Raw genomic sequence first — 23,875 nt, 5'->3', positions numbered from 1 at the left:
AAGTTCATCAACCGTATCAGTATTTAAGTGGTTAAAGGCATTGTTGTAGTGATTTATAACTAAAACATTTCGCCCATTCCTATTTTGTAACCACAGCAACTGAGAGTGTTGACCGACTGTCCGGTGTATTTTTACTCGAACCGGTAGATTCACAGAAAGCAGTATCACCATTCCACCTCTGGCTCTCCCCATATTAGATGGTTGGGCATGGCAATTATAGGCAACATACCCATCAAGATAGACATCTTCGGCCGCCCAAGTCTCCTGGAGACACAGAATATCAAACTGGGTTATAAATTCTAACCATCCTAGACGTTCTACCTTGTTATTCCATCCCGCTATGTTCCAACTCGCCATCTTATATCCCCGTTCCATTAAACAATTAGCCTCAGTGGATAAAGGGGGCAAGATGTGAACTTGGGTTAAATCCCCTGGCACGGGATCTACAGTTGGTAAAATCTGACTAATACTTCCATTAGCCGGGGAAAAAGCCTTGAGGTTGCAGTCAAACTGGGCAAAATTTCTTGTGCATCCCCCAGGACTACATGTGACGTTGTATCCAATGGGTGTATCATTATCTAGTAGACCTTTTTCCCCCGTTCGTCCGCCCATATCTGCCCCTCTATCCACACCAAAATCCCTCTCCCCCTTCCCTGTGTCTCGATGGCATCAATCGCAATCTTCCAGTCCACTAAACACCTCAAACCTGTTGGTGGTATCTAAGGGTGTAAAAGGTTTGAGCTGTTCCATTCTCCTATGTATTAGAGGGTTATATCTTGGGCCTATAGTGTTCCACCCATACAGATCTACTGCTGGTGGTAGTTGCCTCTCACTAACCATAGGTCCATTATTGTAGATGGGTGGGCAATATGGGTTTGATTGCATTTGCCTCGATAGAAGTGGGGGGGGAGCTCGCTGTAAACGATGATTTGGTGGAAACACCACTGAACGTGGGTAAAAATAGGTTAGAGGGCGGGGGGTGATAAGTTTGCTATCGTGGTCTGTCGGCCAATTAAGTATAAAGTGGACGGCATTCCGATCTCTAAAATTAATGACCACTATGTCACCCTCAATATCCTTGGGTCTTCCTCCCAACCAGGGAAGGCGGCGGACATGAATAATTTCTCCATTAATATTATTTGTAATAGGTCTGTGTAAACTTAGCCAGTGTGATATCTTATTTCTCAGCTGGGTAAAGCTCTCCCGTTTATCTTTCTCCAGCTCCGGTACCCCAGTAAGAACTACTACTAGGGGTACTGCTTCTGGTGGGAGTTCTGGAAGGGGACCCTTGTTAAATTTATCTTGGGCAAGTCGCTCGTTACCTCTCTCTCTATTTATATTCCCTACGGCTTGACCAGAGTTATTCCGTTGTCCGTTGGACACTATGCATGCAGGCCTCTAGTCACCTACACACTTGTCTTTCACTTCTTCAATTAACTAGTCAGTATCTATATACTTCAATAAACACCCTGTCACTCATCTTGCACTCCTCCAGTGACTGATCCAGTACCATGTACTAATCTATTCACTGCGCCAAAATCGAAAAACTTAAAAGTTTCACCCAGGCAGTCTCCTAGCAGTAGTCTAATGATTCAGTCAGTAAGCAGGTACGCATGCAGTGAACCATGCATTACCACATGGACTGCTTCAAATGTCTATCCAGTATGCATGCAGGCTTCTAACCTACAATACACTTGTCTTTAACAGCTTGAATTCCCCAGTCAGTATCCATGTACTTCCAGCAAACACCCTGTCACTCCCCTTGCACTCTTCCAGTGACTTATTCAGCACCATGTAGTAATGCATTCACTGCGCCAAAACCGAAACACTTAGAAATTCACCCAGGCACTCTTCTTGCAATACTCTAATCATACAGTCAGTACCCAAGTACTAATGGAGTGAGGCAGGCCTTAGCACATGGATTGATTCAAACGCGTTTCCACTATGTATGGAGGCCTCTAACCACCAACACAATTGTCTTTCAGACCTTCAATTTCCCAGTCGGTATCTATAAACTCCAATAAACACCCTGTCACTCCAATTGCACACCTCCACTGACTCATTTGGCACTATGTACTAATCTATTCACTGCGCCAAAACCCAAAAAATTTAAAAGATTCACACAGGCACTCTCCTTGCAGTACTCTAATGATTCAGTCAGTGCCCAGGTAGTTATGCAGTGATCCAGGTGTTAGTCCATGGACTGTTTCAAACATCTATCCACTATGCATGCAGGTCTCTAGCCAGCTACACACTTGTCTTTCACACCTTCAATTCCCCAGTCAGTATCCATACAATTCCAGCAAACACCCTGTCACTCCCCTTATAGTTCTCCAGTGACTCATTCAGCACCATGTAGTAATGTATTTACTGCGCCAAAAAACAAATACTCATAAATTCATCCAGGCACTCTCCTTACAATACCCAAAACATTCAGTCAGTACCAGAGTACTAATGGAGTGAGGCAGGCCTTAGCACATGGATTGATTCAAATGCCTATCCATTATGCATGTAGGTCTCTAATCACCTCTACACTTGTCTTTCACACCATCAATATCCCAGTCAGTATCCATACAGTTCTTGCAAACACCCTGTCACTCCCTTTGCACTTCTCCAGTGATTTTTTCAGTAACATGAAGTAATCCATTAACTGTGCCAAAAAACAAACACTTATAAATGTATGCAGGCACTCTCCTTGCAATACTCTAAACATTCAGTCAGTACCCAAGTACTAATGGAGTGAGGCAGGCCTTAGCACATGGATTGATTCAAACGCCTATCTACTATGCATGTAGGCCTCTAACCACGTACACAATTGTCTTTCACACCTTCAATTCGACAGTCAGTATCCATACACTTCCAGCAGACACCCTGTCAATCCCCTTACTCTCCTCTAGTGACTCATCCTGCACCATGTAGTAATCTTTACTACACAAAAACCCAAACCCTTAAACAATTCATTCAGGTACTCTCCTTGCATTACTCTAATGTTTCAGTCAGTATTCAGGTACTCATGCAGTGAAGCATGCCTTTTGACAAGGACTGTTTGAAGTAACTATCCACTATGTATATAGTGGTCTAACCAGTTTTACACTTGTGCATCAGGCCTACTTTTCCACAGTTACTATGCATACACTCCAGCAAACACACTGTGACTGCTGTTGCAAACCCATAGCGAGTCTTTTAGTAGCATGTAGTGATCTATTCAATGAAGTAAAATTCAAACAACTGTGATTTCACTCAGTGTCTCTCCTTATAGTACTGTAATCATTCAGTCAGTTAGCATGTAGTCTTTCAGTGAGGCAGGCTTTAGGGCATGAACTGCTTCAAAGTAGTGTGCACTATGCATGTAGAGTTTTAACCATCGTCACACTTGTGCTTCAGGGCTATAATTTCTTAGTCAGTATTTATATAAAATGTGTTTGTATAGTAATAGAAAAGTATAAATTCTAAAGTTATTAATATACATTTATTTGTGATTATTTTTTACAGATACTGTTTTTCACCATTAAAATAGAGAAATCATGCCGGAAAAAAAAAGAAAAAGAAAAGAACAGAGAAAGGACAGTTACTTGAAGAAAAATCAACCACAAATATTGAATGAACAACATAATGTGGCTAAAAAGAAAAAATCTTCTGGTAAGATCAAAATGCAATTTATTAAAAATGTTTGTAGGACCAAACAGAATGTACAGAATGCTGAAACCTCTGAGAATGCTTCAGCTAGAAAAAATATTCAAAATAATAGGAAAAGCAAAAAAAGCAAATGCACAGTCAAAGGAGACGAAGTATGGTAAAAGAAGGCAAAATCAGTATAAGGAAATACGCAAAAAAATATTTTAGAAGAGAGTAGTACATAATTTGTTGAAAGATGTGAAGAAATATAAAAAGAGAGCTCTATTTTATAAAAAGAAGAAGCATATTGAAACCATTGTTGAAAAGGCTTTTGAAGTAAAAAGGAAACTATTTATTTTAGTATTAAACAGAAATCGATCACTAGATAAACCAATCCATTTAATGAAGGCAAAAGTAGGAGGAAAAGAGTAATTAATAGAACACATTTTTGTGATTTTTTTTCGGAGAATGGAAACACAGTTCAAGTTCAGAGCCTTTCTTTAATGAAAAGAGTTATTTACAGAGCAATCATTTATTGCATGCAGTTGACACCAGTGGTCGATGTTATGAGGTTAGAAATGGTTGCCCAATTGACAAAGAGAAAATGGTTGAAAGACATGCAGAAGAAGTGATAGCTGATGAAGTTCTAGGGAGACGTCCTAAACACCCTGTGTACACTTGGGATTGCAGTAGTATTTGTAGTGTACGACAAGAATCTATTGATAAATTATGTAGTTGCTTACGAGCATATAGTAAAAAAAGTGTTAATCAAAAGATTAAGGTGTTGCAAGGACTAGACCCTTGCAGAGTGAGAAAAAATACTGGTTTGCAAGGTCATTCTCTGGCTTGTCTTTCTAGGAAAGTTTGTCAAAGTGTTTTTCACCATTTCAGGATGTTGGCAGTACATCATACTCAAATGCGGAAGTTAGTGAGAAGATTGTATAATGCAAAAAGTCCAGCACTAAAGTTAAATGAGTTGAACAGTGCTCTTTTGCGTGGGTCAGTATCAGATGTGAAGAAGGTTTGTGATAAAATTAAGTTTTGTTACTTTGGTCCTCAGCAAGAGAGTACAGAAACTGACACATTAGTAGAACAAAATGTTGAAGACAATGTAGAACCCATGATTACAAACAATTTTGAAGATCAAATCACAAAGTTTAAGGTAATTTCAGGTGAAAGACCAAATGTTTCTTGTATTTGTTGTTGGCGAAGTCACTATAAAAATCAGACTAGGAGTGTCAATCTGTATTTAAAAAGTGAAACAGAAAATAATGATAAGTGGAAGGAATTTGCAGCTTATTTGTTGGTAGAGGATTATTTTGATTTGGGATCTGAGCAGCGTATTTGCAAATATTGTTATAACAAATTGGATGAGAATAAAATGCCTGCTAGAGCTGTTCATAATAATCTAGAGTTGGTTGCTATTTCTCCAGAGCTGATAGATTTAAATACCTATGAGTCTATTCTCATTCAATGTGTGCACCCGTGTCAGGCTATTGTTCGTACGGAGCCTAAAACAGGTAAATTGCCTCCATCAGTGTTACAAAGAGGATTGAAAGGAAGAGTGGTGTGTTTTCCGTTAGATTTGAAGAAAAACATTGAAACTATTGGTGTAGACCATGCAGAAAATGAACCACTAGTTATTCTAGTTAATGGTGTTACTACTAAGAATAAGAAATTCTGGCAAGAGTTAGTGGATGTTAGAAAAGTGCAAAAGGCATCATTGTATCTGATAAAACATAATGAGTACTATAGAAATGTGTTTGTAGGAGAAGAAGAAATAGATTTAGCAGAAGATAATGAAACATTAAGTGGACAAATTGAAAAAGTGGACATGTCCAGATGTGAAGAAATCTATGAACATTACAGTATAAATCCACTTCATTCCAAAGAGGTGATGGGGAATACGATTGAGTTGTTCCAAATGAAAAAAGCAAGAGGAAGTCCCATGAGTGTATCGGAAGAGAGCTTGGAAGCTCGTTGTTTCCCGCAGTTGTTTCCAACTGGAAAAGGTGGATGATATGATGAACGTCCTGTGCAGATTCCTGCATCTGAATATTGGGCAACAAGATTATATGTAGAAGATCCAAGATTTCGACAATGTAACACTTATATGTTTCATCTTCTGTTTGAAAGTGACTTGTCTGGACTTTCATATGCAGTAAATCACATTTTAAAAACTGGAATGCATCTGCAAAATGTAACTGCAAAGGATTTTATGGATAAAGTGCATCAGAGAGATGATCATTTAGAATCTCAGTTGATTAATCTGATGGCATGTCAGCGTGGGACTAATGAATATTGGTACCGTCGTCATGGAGAACTGAAATGTATGCTACGGAACTTAAAAACTCCTACATGGTTTGTTACACTAAGCTGTGCTGAGTATGCTTGGGATGATTTACTTGAATTTCTTCGAGAGGCAAATTCCAATATAAAAAATATTGAATACAAGACACCTGGAGAATTGTGCTCTTTGGATCCTGTTAATGTATGCAGATATTTCAATCATAGATTTGAAGCTATGATGTCTTTCATCTGCAATAAAAAAAAATCCTCCTCTTGGAGAAGTTGTGGATTTCTTTTGGTGAAAGGGGTATCAACGAAGAGGTGCTCCTCATATACATATGTTGTTATGAATCAAGGACGCCCCCAAATTTGGAACAGATTCAGATGATACTGTTTTGTCTTTCATTGAAGATTATGCCACATGTGCTGTACCCAATAGCAGAGAAGATAAAAACTTAAAACAACAAGTCTTACGATTCCAAAGCCATAGGTGTGGAAAATACTGTCAACGAAAGTACAAGTCAAAGGATAAGTTCTATACCAAATGTCGTTTTGGATTTCCACGTCCTGTATTATCCAAAGGAAGAGTGAACAGTTTTATGTCAGCTATGCGACACACCATCACAAGACAGTCTCCGAAAAATACCTACAACTTAAGAAGAAGCGAAGAGTCAAAATACATAAATGACTACAATCCAGTTATTTTATCCATGTGGAATGCTAACATGGATATTCAGTATGTTGTGGACAATTCCATTGCTGTTGCTCGATATGTAACGTCCTACATTACTAAATCAGAAAAGACGGAATTGAAAGAAATGTGGGAAAAGATTTCTCACGAGAAGACTCTAAGCAAGAAATTATACAGTTTCAGTTTGAAGATGTTTTCGCGTCGTGAAATTGGAGCATATGAATGCTCAGATCGTTTATCATCTGCAAGTCTATACTCCAAAAGTACAAGAATCATTTGGGTGAGTCTTGGTCTTGCAGCAATGCGAAATTGGGTTCTGAAATCTGTTCAAGAAATTGAATATTTAGCAGAAAAAGTACAGATATTTTGAAAACGAATATGTTGGACACATATTACCCAAACAGAAGTCATCATCTTGAGAACATGTGTCTCTATGAAGTGCTGCAAAACTACACTTTTAAACGGAATACTACAGAGAACATCAATGATGGAAAATATGCAGTGATTGGTTCCGAAGGATGTTTGATGAAACAAAGGAAAGGAAATTTAATTATTCACAGGAAACTGAGTTGCAACACTGCTGATAAAAGGGAATTTTACTATTTAGCCCTTTTGCAAATGTTCAAACCATGGCGTTCAGAACTGGAATTACTTGGAGATTTTCAGAGCTATGAAGATTCATTTAATGCTTGTAAAGATAGCATACAATGCAGTGCTTTTGCAAATTATGTGAAAATGTTGAATGATGAAATTGATCAAGAAGCTATAATTGCAGCTGAGATTGCTAGAGACAGTTCTCAAGACAGTCAAAGTTCTGCTGCACTGAGTCAAGGTCCACTAGGACAACCAATTGTTGAAAATGAAGCAGCAATTGCCATGAATTAGGTGGAAACAGCAATGCATCAAGCTCAAGAAGATGTAATGCAGCTAGGAAACTTGGAAGAACAAATAAATGTTGAACAGAAACAAATATATCAACAAGTGAACGAACAGATTGACCATGGATTACTTCATGAAAAGAAAGGGTGCTCATGTACATTATTTCAACCTATCCGAATGTATGTGAGTGGTCAAGCTGGAACGGGAAAAAGTTTCTTAATTAAAGTAATTTCAAGTTACCTGCAGAGAACAACTGAGTCGCATTTGTCTTGGGTTGTCACTGCTCCAACTGGGTTGGCGGCACATAACATTAAAGGAATTACTTTACATCATTTACTAATGCTACCAGTAGAGCATGAGAACACATTGGAGTACCACAAGTTATCTGGAGAAGCTTGTTGTGAAGTTTCAAGAGTCCTGAAGAAAATGAAACTTCTCATTATTGATGAGGTAAGCATGGTCTCAAACTTGATGCTTGCCTTTGTGCATTTAAGAATGCAGCAAATTCTTAAAACAGAGTATGACGTTTTATTTGGAGGAAAACACATCATAGTTTTTGGAGATCTACTGCATCGGACTCCGGTAAAAGGACAACCGATATTTAAAACACTTGCACATGAAGATACCAGAAAGTCTCTCAGGAGTGTTGGTAACGTGAACATTTGGACATATTTTGAATACAAAGAACTGACAACAAATATGCGACAGGCAAATGATGCTGAATATGGAAGTATTCTTCAAGATATAAGAATTGGACTTCTGACAGAACATGGCAAACAAGCTTTGCAGAGTTGATTACTTTCCAATTTGTTTCCAAATGAAAATGTAGTTCCTGAGAAAGTGTACATGAAAATTGCAGAAAATAAATCAGTGATCTGCTTAATGCCAACACTGCGCGAGTGTTCTATATTCAACGAAGAACTATTGAAACTGTAAAATGAAGAAATTATAAGAATGGAAGCCATCGATAAAATAGAGCATGAAGGAATCACTATTATTTTGACAGGAAAATTGAAAACAAACCTGGATTCTTTAGAAAAAAGATATCTAAAACGGCAGGTTTAGAAAAGACTCTATATGCATGTGTAAACTGTCAGGTAATTTTAAGGCGTAATTTGGATGTAGAAAAAGGTTTAGTTAATGGAGCAATGGGTAAAGTGAAGATTTTGCTAATTAACAGAAAAAAGAAGGAATTAAATTTAAAAAAATTAAATTTGATCAGATTGAAAAAGTTAAAGAAATTGGTTGTTGTTCAGTTCGTTTTTTGCTTGTTAAACATTTATATGTCCGCAGGAAACATTTTCCATTTTCTCTGGCATATGCAGTAACTATTAATAAAACTCAAGGATTAAGTGTAGACAGTGCATTGGTGAACATTGGATCTACTGCGTTTAAAGAGGGTATGGCATATGTTGCTTTTTTGCGAGTCAGAACTTTATCTGGTTTGTTTTTGATTAATTTTGATGACACAAAGGTTACTGCAGATGCAAACTGTGTAAAAGAGTATAATAGGTTAAGAAGGTGTATGCTTCCAATTTAGGTAAATATCCTGTATTTGAAAAGCATGTGGTTTGTCGAAAAAGAAAGTTTGAGAATATCTGTACTGAAGGTGTAGAGAAGGGAAAAGAACAAGATAATATTGTGATTGCAAGTAAAAAGAAAAAGGACACTATTGAAGAGATTGTTGGTTATCAGTTTGAAAATAGTTCAGGTGTCAACTGCTATGCTAATGTAGTGGTCAATGTTGTTTTTTATCTTGAAGGTTTGCAAGAAAAAATTATGAAGAATTGGCAAAAAAGATTTTGTTCCTTGTTGCATTCTGTTTATGAAAAATTGACAACAGATACAAGTAAAATACAAACTGTTTGAGATGTTCGTAATCTTTTGGATGTGTGTTCTGGTCCTACACAATTTACACAAAATATCCATCAAGATGCTCAGGAATTTTTAATGTATATGCTTACCATTTTTGAAAATGAAGGTGTAGAAAAAGAAAATATATTTTTGGCCTTTGTTACAAATGGGAACATCATTGTGAAAATTGCATGTATACATCTAGCACTAATGTAGACACTGAAATATTTCTATATTGAACATTACCGGACTGTAAATCAGTGTCTTTCAATAAATTAGTTAAAGGTGCAAATCAAAACATGGAGTGTAGCCAATGTAAATCAGAAATGTTATCCACATTATTTAAAAAAAAAAATATGGACAATATATAATTTTAATGATGCAACGTTGTACACCTGATGGAAGAAAATTGAATACTTTAATAAAGCAATTTGTAGCAACACAACTATCAATATCAGGAAAGACTTTTGTAGCAATTGCAATCATTTTCCATGGTGGTCCTTCCACAACATCTAGACATTACACTGCCTATCTAAAATGTGACAAAGGTTGGACACTTTGTAATGATGCTCAGTTGGTTTTCAAACAACGTTTGCCTAGTGAATTAGCAAATTCCTACGTAATATTTTTAAAGCCAAAGTTTTAGGAAGATAATTCACTCTCTAAGGATTTTATTATTATAATTTATTAGGATTACCATTGGACAATTGATATTAAAAAACTGTGCAAAAATACCATTTGGCCTCAAGAAAGGTATATGTTTGAATTGTGGACTTTTTCTTACTCATTGACTTGGTGAATATTTTAAAGCGACAACATTTACAGTTTTTATAAGTTAAAGTTATAAAGTAGCCATAAGCATTTCATATATGTGTGATTTGTATTTCCTGGTATTTTACTGAGAATAGCATGTTGGTTTCTTTTAAACAAATTTTTTGATTGTTTTTTTTTTGCCCGCTGTTATGTGATGAGTACGATTGAAATCACTATTTCTAGGGAAATTCAATATATTCTGAGAACAGCAAAAAAGGCAAACAAATTATTTTGTTTTAATTATGCTGTGTTGTTAAAAATGTATTATTACATGTTATAGCTATTTTTTTTATTTCACAGATCCTAATTCTAAAATAAGCAATTTACTACAATTTACATTACAAAAAACTGATAAAAATGTGTACCATTTTTTATTTCTAATACTGTGAAGGTAAATTTAACTAAGTATTAATATGGACAATGGGCACATCTGCAAGAAGGTACAACGTTTTAATACGTTTTTCAAAACACCCTGTTTATACCTATGTAGTTTTGGAATCTCTCTGTCATAGGATATCATATGACCTCCAAAAAAAACAGATTTGAGTAGTTCATAATATTTCCCATTCTACGTATTGAAGGACTGCAATCATTTCACTCATTCTTCTTTGAGCATCTTTGCAGACAAACATCGGTGCTTACCTCCTATCATTTACAAGTAATTTTCCAAGCAGAAATATGTTACTTTTTGTACCATAGTTATATCGCAAGACAGTCTTTTATATTTACAAATACAGGAAAAAGCACTCTGTGTACCTTTTTTTTCTCAATGTAAATACGACCTCATCATACACACCACTTTGCGTTGAAAGGGTGTTCTATAAGTGCTGTTGTGCGTGATTGCACAGAATCGTTATAGAAGAAGACACATCTCCAGATTTATCCAAAATAATAAATCGCGACATGTGTGTGAATGCTGCACCATTCTCCAATTGATGTAGCAAAGCACAACAAGGAGAATTTTTTCATTTCTCCTGATTTTTTAACCTTCAATGCATGCGAAAATGTTCAGCACACATTGAAGGAGAAAAATGTGTTTACTGATTGTTTTTGTGCAGGAAGGTGTGTCTTCCTGCACAAAAACAAACACCACAGACATCCTTGCACCATGGTGCAAGGGTGCCTGTGTCACCATATGGCTGTAGTTTAAGCAGCCGTGCAGAGAAAAGCATAGATTTGCAACATGTTTATGTACATATGTTGCATCCCTGTGCTTCAGAAGTACTACAGCACACTGCAGTTAAAGAGGTTACTGTGTGATGCTGAAGCACTTCCTCATAGTTCTGCACTTATACATTCACCATATGCTACTAATGCATTCGTTCATCAATTACGTACTACACATACATTCATCTAAACTTTCACACACTAACAAACAAATATAGCTCTTTTTTTAAACCAGGAAAGTTAGTTCTTAGAAGAACTTTTTTTTCTTTTTTCTTTTATATTTTTTTCTTCGTTTTTTGAACAATTTTTTATTTTTTGGTTTTTCTGGAAAAAAAGGAAAAAACAGAACCGGAGGAACAAAACAATGAACTTCAGGAAAAAAAAAAAAGAAAAAAACTAGCAATGATGGTTCTCTTGCTTTTGACAATTAAGGTCAATCGACTGCTCTCCATAACAAAGTACAGCGTTGCATTTTATGCAAAGCACTTTTAAGCTTGCAAACTGTGGACGGATGTCCAAGATTTGCACAGATGGATCCACCCTTGAAGTACTCGGCTGCGATGCGTTTGATGGAGCTGGAAGAACTCGCATTCTTCGGCATTCCTCTCGAGCAAGGTTCACCGGATGCAGGGGCTTCCGATGCTTCATCATGCTGGCTGTACCACAGGAATATTTTTTGTTGGGATCCCCACGGGAGAGCACTCGCTGGCAGATCTTACATGCCACTAAGGTGGCATTGGTTTTGGTTTGCCCCTCAGGAAAAGTGAAAAATTTCCAAACCACAGATGTGTATCTTGGTTGGCGTGGTGGTTCTTCCAAAAATTCATCCTCAGATGAATGAGCAGATGCTGGTGATGACTGCTGCCCTGATGCCATTGTTTTTTAAGTGTAAACTTAGCCAAAAAAAGTTATTCTCGGCAGAGAGATGCTCCTCCAAAGAAGGTCAAAGAAGAATGATTGAAATGGGTGGGGTTTTTCAATAGTTAGAATAGGAAGTGTAATGAACCAATCAAATCTCTTTTTTTCAGGTCACATGGGATCCGCGCACCGTGCGCATAGGCAGCACGCACTGAGCGCGAATCCGCAAAATTGCATTTAAAAGGAATATAGGATTAGAAGTAAAAATATATTAATTTTATGAGTAGTTTAGATTATGTCTTCAATTAATATTTACATGAAATACATATATATATGTTTTTGACATTTAAAATATTTTGCAGGATTCGCACACCCACCGCGTCAAACACGCACATGAAATTTCGTGGAAGCGCGCGAGCGTCGCGTAACGTACTTCGTACGTGTTGCGTATGGGCTTGGAGTCACGAACCGGTCGCATAGCAATCGCGCATGAAAATACGTACCCAACGCATACCGTACGCGGATCCTACACTACAATCATAAAATGGCGACTATGTTCCACGCAGGGATCGAGAGAGGTGTGGATAGGGTGCGCGAATCCCCCAAAAAAAGTTTACAATTTTTTTTTTTTAAATCATGAAAAACAAAGAATATTTTTTAATTTTTAAAAGAATTAATTGAAAAAAAACTTTCAAAAATGGTGAAAAACAATATTAAAAAAATAATTAAAGGAATTGATACACTGAAATATAAAGATTTAGAAATCCTATGAAAATTATTAAACATCATAGCTTTAGAGATAAGTTATAGATAGGAATTAGCATTTAATAAACCTTTGAAATTCACTTAAAAAACCATAGGTTTCAGGTATGTTATAGTTAGGAAATAGCATTTAAAAAACCTTGGAAATTCACTGAAAAAACCATAGGTTTCAGGGGCGTTATAGTTAGCTGGACATTTCCCTCGTTCAAAACCATAGAAATTCCCCCGTTATAGTTAGTTCAGCTAACTATAACTCGCGCCCCCGCAATGCACTGCTGATGATGTCACATATGCCACTGGATTCAAGCAAGCAAGCCTGGCTGAAGACGGCTGAAATGCCAGAAACCGGTCCTAGGAAGCTTGTTTCCGGTCCAGGGTAGACATGGCTTGGCAGTTCGGGCTGGACTGTTCCCATGAGGCACAGGGTAAGACTGATTTGCATATGGCCATGTCTGAACTGAGTGGGCTAAAGAACGGTGGTGGATTAAACCCAGATCAGTTGACTGGGGGTGAGTGCTTGCAATGTTCAACACTCCGTCCATCATTTCCTTTGGTTTTTGCGATGTCACATATTACATCACTCATGACATGGTCAGTGACAGCACTGGCTGTTAGCTCACCCAAAGGTTTTTTTCAAAGAGGGTACCCTGGGGCCCTGTCCTTGTGTTGGCACCTCAGAACAAAATACGCTGCATATGGTTTTCTTTTGTAAATTTTACACTTCGCAGCGCAAGAAATTTATCTGCCCCATCCTTAAGAACTGTCATTTTGAGCAAGTGAGGCCCGCATTGGTTTATCTGCAAATGTTAGGGTCACCACTGGTATGTTTCGGGGTAGCCAGTTACATCATAGGGGCCATTAGGTGTAGAAATCGGGTGTAGTCCTTTGGGCACCTCCCTCACTACTAGTTTTGTCTGATAATTGGAGAACGTGGATTAATGGATTAGATTTGGTTTTATGGAGATGCAAAAATTGTAGAATCACTGGGTTGACATACTTTTTACTGTGTTGTTTCCCAATTATATTGTATTATTCATTATTTATGAAACTTTGTTAATTGTGTTTATTTTGGTATTGTATTAATGGATTTTTTAGATTACTGTAATTGTAACTATTTGCAATATGAAATATCGTCGTATGCTTTGATGGTTTTAAAATTTTTAACCGAATAAAGCTATTGTTGACTGACTGACAGCACTGATGACATCACTGATGACATCTCAAATGACATCACTGATGAAACCACTGATGATGTCATTCATGTGATCATTTGATGCTTCTTGTCACACCCTAATATAACCTTGATACACCCACTCTAAATTACATACTGCCACTCTCAAAACCATACACACTCCAACCCCAATAAGTACATACCCCATCACAGTGTCTTACGTCTAAACACCCATCCACTCACTCACCCGTACAGTCACTCATACTTATGGTCACTCAATACAGGACTATCATATGCACCCATACACCTATATAGTCACTCCCACACCGGTACTCATCCATAGAGTTACTCACACACATACTCATGCATGCAAATAATTAATCACACTGCCATTTACTCACCTATACAGGTATACACACACAAGCTCAATTACTCATACAATTACTAGCACATTCTTATGGTCTTATACAATCAATGATACAAGCACACACTCATCCATACAGCCACTCACACTATCACACACTCTCAGTTATAGTCATTTCTGTACTCCAACATACATATATACTGCCGTTCATATATGTAGTAAATTACACATGTACTAATGAAATATATATTCACACACTAGCACAACCATACAGATATTCACCCACCCATACAGTCCATTACAGACCTAGTGTTGAAACCATGCACCCAGTGAACCACCCACTGACACATCTATGCACAGAGTCACACACATCCCACCCACACAAACGCTCAGGTACCCATACAGATACTCAGACACTCAGACAACCAATCAATAACTTATATAGACATTCATGTACCTATACACAAAACCATGAATCCGCTTACACACCAACAGACAGATGCATACAGTCATTCACACAGTTTAGTCATTAACCCATGCATTCAGTAAGATACGTTTAATGACTCACTTATAGAGTCAGTCACGCACCTACAAAATCATCCATTCACACACTTATACACTCACTCATTCTTCAATATGCCTTCCTCTATATATAATGAAAATATTTAAAGTTTATAGAAACACACAGACACTGGATGATATCATCAGTGATGTCATCAGTGATGTCATTTGAGATGTCATGAGTGATGTCATCAGTGATGTCACTGACCATGTCATGAGTGATGTAATATGTGACGTCCTCAGCAGTGCATTGCGGGGGCGCGAGCTATAGTTAGCTGAACTAACTATAACGGGGGAATTTCTAGGGTTTTGTATGAGGGAAATGTCCAGCTAACTATAACTACCCTGAAACCTATGGTTTTTTCAGCGAATATATATATATATATATATATATATATATATATATATATTCACTGAAAAAACCATAGGTTTTACACATGTTATAGTTAGCTGGACATTTTACTCATAAAAAACCATTGAAATTCCCCCGTTATAGTTAGTGCAGGCAACTATAACTCACGCGACTGCAATCCTCTGCTGATGACATATGTGTCTTTATGAAAAAAAAATATTTGCAATATATGTATAGCTAAAATTTAATGGAAGAAGACATGGGCAAATAAGTGTCTAAATACAGTATTAGCATCAGCAGAGGATTGCGGTCGCGTGAGTTATAGTTGCCTGCACTAACTATAACGGGGGAATTTCAATGGTTTTTTATGAGTAAAATGTCCAGCTAACTATAACATGTGTAAAACCTATGGTTTTTTCAGTGAATTTGCAAGGTTTTTTAAATGCTAATTCCTAACTATAACATGTGTGAAACCTATGGTTTTTTCAGTAAATTTGTACAGTTTTTTAAATGCTAAGTTACTTTACGCCGTTCGTGGCGTGCGCGCCCACTTAACGCAGTTCGTTCCGTGCGCGCACGGTGCGCTTCGCGCACCGTGCGCGCACAGTGAGCACGCAGTGCGCTTCGCGCACCGCGCGCCCACTTTACGCAGTTAGTGCCGTGCACGCACAGTGGGCACGCGGTGCGCTACGCGCATCGCGTGCCCACGTTACGCTGGATGGGTCGAGTACGCACGATGCGCTTCGCGCACCGTCCACACACGGAGGACATATTATGCGCTTCGTTGTGAAAGGTAATCTATTAATTGTTCGTTTAAGTGATATGCCGTGCACAAAAGGTGCCCTGCAGGCACATTGTGCACACGGGGGTGGGAAAGTGTGGATAGTTTTATTTTTTTATTTACATTTTTACCGTACGCGTACGGTAAGCGTAATCGTCGTTTTTTCGAAAAAAATTTAAATTGAATTTTTTGCCTTGTGGGTTCGTTTAGGACACCATAATCAAGGCTAGGTGGTTAGGAGCTGTCTAACATGCCCCTTTAGATGTTTTCAACCTTTGTTTTTCCTCCCCCCCTCAGAGTGCGAGAGAGAAAATGGCGGCCGCCGCTTCCTGGTTTCGACCGATTCGAATGTTTACTAAGCTGTAACAGCCAATCAGAATCACGCTCGCGCACGGCACCGTACGCGTACGGTAAGCTTACCGTAAGCGCACGGTAAGCGCACCGTAAGCTGCCACAGATATATATATTGATTTAAATGCTATTTTCTCAGGAACTACTGAACAGATTTACACCAGACCTACAAAAGGCACTTCCTTGACCTGTAGACTACCTCTCTGCCAAATTTCAAGTAACTCTGTTCAGCCGTTCGGGCTGTAGCTGTGTCTAAAGGTCCTATGAAAAAATGCATGGGAAAAACGTGTTTTGGGACCCCCCTTTTTTCTCAGCCCCTGCTTGACGAATCCCCCCGAGACTTTCAGGGTAGGAGCGGAGCGTAGCGCCCCATTAGTTTTGAAAATTTCACGAGGATTCGTCGACCGGCGCCAAAGTTATTCCAAATAGAATGTTGCGGTTTTCCTATGGAAACAGGGTCCTAACTATAACTACCTACTGGCGACCGCCAGTAGGTAATATACATATATATATATTACCTACTGGCGGTCTCCAGTAGGTAGTTCTAGTTAGAACCTAGTTTCCATAGGAAAAGCATTTTTTGATTTGCTAATAACTTTGGCGTCGTTTGGCCAATATTCCTAAAATTCTCCCAAAAAAAAGTATGTCCAGGTCAGCTCCTATCCTGAAAGTTTGGGGTGATTTGTCAAGCGGGGGCTGAGAAAAAAGGGGGGTCCCAAAAGTCGTTTTCTCCATGTTAATTTCCATAGGAAATTTTGCGACAAGCTACAGCTCGAACTGCTGAACGGAATTACCCCAAATTTGGCAGAAAGGTAGAGCTTGGTTCAGAAAGTGACCTTTTTTTAAATGGTGTAAATCCGTTAAGTAGTTTTTGAGAAAATCAAAAAATAAGAGTCAAAAAATCAATTTCCCATAAGAAACTTTGTGCGGGGCTACAGTCGAAACTACTGAACGGAATTACTCCAAATTTGGCAGAAAAGTAGTGCTTGTGTCAGAAAGTGACCTTTTTAAAAATGGTGTAAATCCGTTGAGTAGTTGCTGAGAAATTAGAAAAATAAAAGTTTTGATATCTGGGCAGAGCCTAAGTCGCATGCGCGAGCTTCACTGTGATTGGCTGCTAGCACTCCAAACCAAGATGTGTTGGCAGCCATCTTGAGGCTCGGTAGAAGCGAGTCACCCAAAAACAGAGAAACAAAGGTATAAAACAAGAGAAGGAGGCAGGGTAGAAAAACCCTGACCCCCTAGGTCTGCTCAGGGGGTTCCAGAAAGACCCCCCCAGGGCCCAAATAATCATTTAAAAAAGAAATCGGCAAAAATTCCCACTGGGGTCGATGGTTCTCGCGTTTCATTTTAATCAGGCCCTTGGGTGGGCTAGGTTACGGGGGTATTTAAAAAAAATAATAGCAAGGGATCGCAGGAGTTGCGGGGGTGCGCTGGGGTCCGCGCAGCCCCGGGGCTTCACTCATGTTGTGTGGGGTGTTGCGCGGCCCCCCTTCTGGAGCCTTGTATGTGCTTGTAACTTTGGCGTCGTTTGACGAATCTTTATGAAATTATCCAAAAAGTTTCTCTTTTTTGGATTAGCTCTTATATTGAAAGTGTGGGGGTGAATAGTTTAGGAGGGGCTGAGAAAAAAGAGGGCCTACAGATGACTACAGGTAAAACTGCTGAACGGAATTGCTCCAAATTTGGCAGGGAGAAAGGTGATGGTCCAGAAAGCACGCTTTTGTTTAAATGGTGTAAATCTGTTCAGTAGTTTTTGAGAAATATCACATTTTATAGATATCGATATTTGAGAATTCTGACATGTGATTGGCTGAGGGGTTACAAGCAGCAGCTTGCGGCTTATTGGCTGTGAATGGTTGAATGGTGAAACCAGGAAGTGTTGGCAGCCATTTTGTGATTTACTCCGTCAGCTCGCATCTCTCCGTGTAGAAGCCATTGGGTTCGTAGTTTTACCTCTGAGAGGCAACACTGGCATCTGTGTCTGTGTGAGATATGCCTTTCAGGCTGCCTCTACCGACATCACCAGGTCGCGGCTATGTCTTTAGAAGCCCGTTCATCGACTCGGAGCTCTGTGAGTCAGTCTGTCGGCACGACACCCTACACTACACAAAGACTACCCAAACACCACTGCACTGTCATAAACTCTAAAACACTACCCCAGCACAATCTCCTACACTCCCCAAACACCACTGCACTATCGTAAACCCTATATCTACCCCAGCACGACCCCCTCCCAAACACCACTGCACTATCCTAAACCCTAAAATATCACCCCAGCACAACCCCCTAAACTACCCAAACACCACTGCATTTGTTGTAAACTCTTAAACACTACCCCTAGCAGGACCCCCTACACTACAGAAACACCACTGCAGTAACCTGAATCTTAAAACACTATCCCAGCATGACCCCCTACACTACCCAAACACCGGTAGACTACCCTAAACCCTAAAGCACTACCCCCAACATGACCCCCTACACTACACAAACACCACTGCACTATCCTAAAACCTGAAACACTACCCCATCACGAACCCCTACACTACACAAACACCACTGCACTACCCTAAACTCTTAAACACTACCCCCAGCACGGCCCCCTACACTACCCAAACACCACTGTTCTACCCTAAACCCTAAAAGACTACCCTAGCATGACCCCCTACAGTAGACAAACACCGCTGCAGTACTCTGAGGACGAACCCCTACACTATACAAACACCACTGCACTACCCTAAACTCTAAAACTCTACTCCCAGCATGACCCCTTACACTACCCAAACACCACTTCATTTTCGTAAACTCTAAAACACTACCTCCAGCATGATTCTTACACTACCCAAACACCACTGCACTACCATAAACCCTAAAACGCTACCGCCAGCATGAACCCCCAAACAGTATACAAATACCACTGCACTACTCTAAATCCTAAAACAGTAGTCGCTGCATAACTTCCCACACTACACAAACACCACTGTGCTACCCTAAATCCTAAAACACTACTCTCAGCATGAACCCCCTACAGTACGCAAACACCACTGCACTACCCTAAACCCTAAAACACCTCTCCCAGCATGACCTCTTTCACTACCCAAACACTACTGCATTTTCGTAAACTCTAAAATACTACCTCCAGCAAGAATCTTACACTACCCAAACACCACTGCACTACCTTAAACCCTAAAACGCTACCGCCAGCATAAACCCCCAAACAGTACACAAACACCACTGCACTACTCTAAATCCTAAAACAGTAGTCGCTGCATGACTTCCCACACTACACAAACACCACTGTGCTACCCTAAATCCTAAAACACTACTCACAGTACGAACCCCCTACAGTACACAAACACCACTTCACTACCCTAAACACTAAAACACTACTCCCAGCATGGCCCCTTATACTACCCAAACACCACTGCATTTTTGTATACTCTAAAATACTATCTCCAGCACGATTCTTACATTACCCAAACACCAGTGAACTACCTTAAACCTTAAAACGATACACCCAGCATGAACCACCAAACAGTATACAAACACCACTGCACTGCTGTAAATCCTAAAACAGTACTCGCTGCATGACTTCCCACACTACAGAAACACCACTGCCCTATCTTAAACCCTAAAATGCAACCTCCAGCACGAACCCTCTACAGTACACAAACACCACTGTACTTCCCTAAAGCATAAAATACTACCCTCAGCACAACCCCCTACACTACCCAAACACCACTGTACTACCCTAAACCCTAAAACACCTCTCCCAGCATGACCTCTTTCACTACCCAAACACTACTGCATTTTCGTAAACTCTAAAATACTACCTCCAGCAAGAATCTTACACTACCCAAACACCACTGCACTACCTTAAACCCTAAAACGCTACCGCCAGCATAAACCCCCAAACAGTACACAAACACCACTGCACTACTCTAAATCCTAAAACAGTAGTCGCTGCATGACTTCCCACACTACACAAACACCACTGTGCTACCCTAAATCCTAAAACACTACTCACAGTACGAACCCCCTACAGTACACAAACACCACTTCACTACCCTAAACACTAAAACGCTACTCCCAGCATGGCCCCTTATACTACCCAAACACCACTGCATTTTTGTATACTCTAAAATACTATCTCCAGCACGATTCTTACATTACCCAAACACCAGTGAACTACCTTAAACCTTAAAACGATACACCCAGCATGAACCACCAAACAGTATACAAACACCACTGCACTGCTGTAAATCCTAAAACAGTACTCGCTGCATGACTTCCCACACTACAGAAACACCACTGCCCTATCTTAAACCCTAAAATGCAACCTCCAGCACGAACCCTCTACAGTACACAAACACCACTGTACTACCCTAAACCATAAAATACTACCCTCAGCACAACCCCCTACACTACCCAAACACCACTGTACTACCCTAAAGCATAAAACAGTAGCAGTCCGTCGGCTTGCAGCTGTGCGTCTGCGAGCCGTCGTGTCCCTAGCTGTACTTGTGCGAGTCAGACCGTTAGGTGATAGGTGTGTCTCTGCTAGCAGGGCCGTTGGCCCGTTGGTGTCCCTTTGCGAGTTAGACCGGAGCTCTCCCTCTGCAAGCCAGCACGCTGGTGTGCATTTGCGAGCCAACGGCATGTAGCTCACACTGTACGAGCCGAGCCGACGGCCCGTAGCTCTCTCTGTGCGAGCTGAGCCCACGGGCTTCAGGTGTACCTCTGTGAGGCTGCTCGACGGCCCGCAGGTCTCTTTGTGCTAGCCGGATCGCAGCTACCACTCTGCGAAACAATATTGGGAATAGAAGGCGGCTCTAAAAAGAGCCCTTGTGTTTATTAGTTGGAGCTACATATAAGTGCAGATGCACAGCTTCAGGTTATTCAGAAAAACTTGATTTCCCTGATCTGTGAAGTGTACTCCATCACTTCTGTAGATCTCAGCCATATCAAAATGTATGTTTTTGTTGTAGATTGACCCCATTCTATGGTCTCCGAGGTATGCAGACACAGCTTTGTTGACATTCTTCCTAGATTTTTCAATCTGAGGACAAAATTGGTTTGACCATTTCCACTTCTGTCTTTGGCATATATTGGAATATACAAAGACAGTTTGAGGCAAAATCAACATCAATTGTCGAAAGGTGTCTTTCATTAGCATTTCCAAACCTACACCAGTCAATGTGCCTAGGTCGTTTCCACCACAGTGCACAATCATGAGGTCAGGGTGTTGGAAATGCAAACAGGTTTTAACCAAAGGCAACAATTGATGCCACTTCAATCCTCTCTGTCCAAACCATTTAATGTCCACATTTTGTAAACCTAGGTCTAAGTCAATACGTCTCTGTTCTGCATACCTCTTGCACCAGAAAACATAGCTATGTCCTACGATCCACACTAGCATTTTGAAGGTATGGCTGGGAAGTATGGATAGATGTCTGTAGCTCATGCAGTCCGTTCGTAGAATAAGAGATATGTTTAAAGATGGGGAACTACTTTTTTTTGCCATACAAAACGATACCTGATTGGGTGAATGAAAAGCATTGTTTTTTAAAAGTAGGGTGCACATTTGTTTTGTGGAAAAGCATCTTTGGGATTGGTTAAGAAAAAGCAGTTTAAACGTGGAGTACATCTCATAGGATAAAATTTGCTCAACTCAACCACACCTGCTACTTGCATTTGGAAGGCACTATTCGAATGTAAAAGAATTGTGAACTTTTAACCTGCACGTGCCTTTAAATGTTCGAGAAAATGTTGCAAAAAAATATCGTTAGGTTTAAAAAAAATTATGAACTTTTAAAATGCACGTGTTGTAGAGTGTTCTAGAAAGTGTGTTGATAGAATACGTTGCACTTCTGACTTCTATGTGTCCATGAATATTAAAAAAAACTGTTTATATGGAAAATATTAAAAAAAACAATAGAGTGAAGTTTTGAAACCTTAAAGAATCAAGGAACTATTCTAATTTGTTCATTACATGTATTTATGTGTGGAGCAACAAAATTACAGACACAACAGCACCAGGAAGAGGAAGAAGCAGGGAGTGGGGGGACGGGCAGAGATGGGCACACTAGCACACATGCACAATTAAGTACAGCACAACTATAAACAAACCATGGCCAAAATGAAACACACCAACAAGGAGCACAAGTCACACAACCCGCCAACACCACTGAACAAGCATAGAAGTGAAAACCACACTGCCTGAAAGGGTGAAGGGTGAACAAAAGCTCACATGAAGGGACATCTCACACACAATGCAGCACACACACATAGGAAGCAGAGTACACCAAACATCCAACACAATGTTGTCCAAACAGAAACATTTGCACAATTGAACTCAGGACTCAAATGCACTCGCCTTTGGTGGATAAGCGTCCAAAAGCGTCAGTACGAAACAGGTATCTGAGAACGCATAAGAACAAACCCACAGTCCGGATGGGGTAGCAATTCACATATGGCAGGCAGCCAGAGAGTCCGTGACACACACATTGGCATACAAATGAAGATACAACACATTTGGAGACAAGTGAAAATGTGGAAACTTTATAAAAAAAAGTGCGTGTCAGTACGGCCAAGAGTAGTGCCACGATATGCATAGAAATGCAGCAGCATGCTTGAATAAGGAACGTAGGAAAACTTCCATGTTCACCTCGGGGTAGTCAATCACCAACACATGTCAGTGTCAAACAGCGTTGGTTGTCCACGCCTCGGACATGATTCGAAGCCAATGCAGCCATGTCCACTGTTGTTTTGGGACATGTGACCAGATGTACAATGTGCAATGATGCGGGGGGACATGTGCAATGTGGCACATCGAGTCGTGGTTGCAGGTACCTTGTCACTCGTCCATGAACTCGAGTGCAGCTGCGTAAGCCACTATCTCTAATGAGTGATGGTTGGCCACAATATTTGAAATTTTGTCGACGTAATCCATCAGCTGACCAGGACAGATGTGCTGACTCCAACCACTGTACCCAATGTGCACCAAAGCAGAATCGGGAAGTGGGTCAATTTGCTCACTGCATACTACGACACGTGCAATCTCCCAGGCCCAGTTCCCAAAATGCATGCCAAACATCCATGCATGCCATAAACGGGCATCACCATGACACTCCTGGTCGTGGCCAACAGGGGGTGCAGACACCCGTCATAATCCAGGTCAACTACCCACATGGTGGAGAGGCACACATCCATGCACCACTCAGATAGGCACTTGCGACATTGCAATACAGGTTGAACGCAGGTGATGTCCGCAATGCGGAAGCTCAGCTGGTAAATGATCCGCAGTACTGCCAAAGGTAGTGCACCCAGGACATGCAGCAGACGTGCAAGGTATAGGTGGACGTAAA

Source organism: Triturus cristatus, chromosome 5_1 (assembly GCF_964204655.1).
Source record: "Triturus cristatus chromosome 5_1, aTriCri1.1, whole genome shotgun sequence".
NCBI classification, from domain to species: domain Eukaryota; kingdom Metazoa; phylum Chordata; class Amphibia; order Caudata; family Salamandridae; genus Triturus; species Triturus cristatus.
Note: the sequence above shows the minus strand (reverse complement) of the source record.